Raw genomic sequence first — 1,597 nt, 5'->3', positions numbered from 1 at the left:
CCCCCCCCCCCCCCCCCCCCCCCCCCCTTCAAGACCAAGTCAGTCACTGCTTTTCAGTCAGTTGGATCGAATTAAGGAGATTTTTTTTTTCCACCAGTGATGTTTATATTGTATATGATAACTTGTACAGAAGATCTAAAGCTTTTTTTTTTATCTTCATAAGGGTAACACTTTTAAGATGCATCTTTCTCTCTTTTTCTTTTTTAACAAAAGACTGAGTATTTAAAAGTATTTTCAGGGATCTGTAAAAGGAATCTGAAGGTTTAAAAGGGTTGTTTATTTAAAGCAAAAGGCCGACGGTGTACAGGAAAAGTCTCCACCTCCCCTTGTGAAAGATTGTTTCTTGTAGAAACGTCTTCTTTTTCTGCCCATTTGCTTTGTAATCCTAAAAATGTGTACATACAGTAACTGTGAATACTATATAAAAATATATATATATATATATATATATATTTTTGTTCCCCTGGGAGTTGCTACGTGAACGCCGCTCAGAGATCTATGTAACATATGAGGCGAGCGGTGAGCCGATAGCAGGAAATTCAGCTTGTGTCAAGCTTTGTTTTTGTTTTTTATTTTCTGTTGTAAATTCTATGAAAACTTGTTTGCGGTGTGGAGGAAAAAAACAAAGGTGCAGAATCGGCATGGGAAGAGGATTGAAGCATCAGCCTGTTTCTCATGTCTATTTATTACACAACAAATGTATGAAAAAGGAAAAATTGGAAATAAAGCAATTTTGCATACATCCATAAACGGCGGTTGTTATTCTTTGGAGGACAGTCGTCTGAAATAACCCCTCAGAGTCCTACTGGTGCTGACTTTTCATGAATGGAAACAAGAGGCAGCAGCAGCAGCAGCTGACCTAACAATGAGTCTGTGTCAGGCTGGCTCGATGGAGGACCTCGTCGTGTGATTTCCTGTTCTCCGACATACACACACCGGCAGTAACAATTAATAGCATTCACCAGTACAGTGGTGGATGCAGTACATAGATGATTTAAAAATAGATTTCATGTGAAGGCTAATGTAGATTCTTCATGTCCAATGTAATCCAGGAAGGAGAAACTATTTGATACGAATGAGTTTTCCTCTCAACCAGACTCTACTGATTTCAAGAGCTCTTATTAAGTGTGTTGTGAAAAGTCTCGAGTCTGTCGGGCTAATTCTCACGTCTCGTGAGTGTGAGGTTGATTTGATCCCCAGAAATCCACCACTTATTTATATTTTATGTTCCAGGTTTTTACTAGGTCAAAACTTGAGACTTGAATGGTTTTGCTTTGTAGTCTCACGTCAGGCTTTTAGAGAGTGAAGGCTCAGGTAACTGTTTGTGACGTAAACAACTAAGTTTGACTGGAGCCTGGGCGACCGTGGCTAAGTGGAGAGCAGGGCCGTCCTTCAATCAGAGGATCGGTGGTTCGATGCTATATATAGTATGGTATGTTGAAAAAAGTCGTAGTATGGTATGTTGAAAAAAGTCATAGTATGTTATGTTGAAAAAGTCATAGTATAGTATGTCGGAAAAAGTCATAGTATGGTATGTTGAAAAATGTCATAGTATAGTATGATGAAAAAAGTCATAGTATAGTATGTTGAAAAAAGT

The sequence above is a fragment of the Anarrhichthys ocellatus genome, unplaced genomic scaffold (assembly GCF_004355925.1).
Source record: "Anarrhichthys ocellatus isolate YVR2014 unplaced genomic scaffold, GSC_Weel_1.0 scaffold16, whole genome shotgun sequence".
NCBI classification, from domain to species: Eukaryota; Metazoa; Chordata; class Actinopteri; order Perciformes; family Anarhichadidae; genus Anarrhichthys; species Anarrhichthys ocellatus.
Note: the sequence above shows the minus strand (reverse complement) of the source record.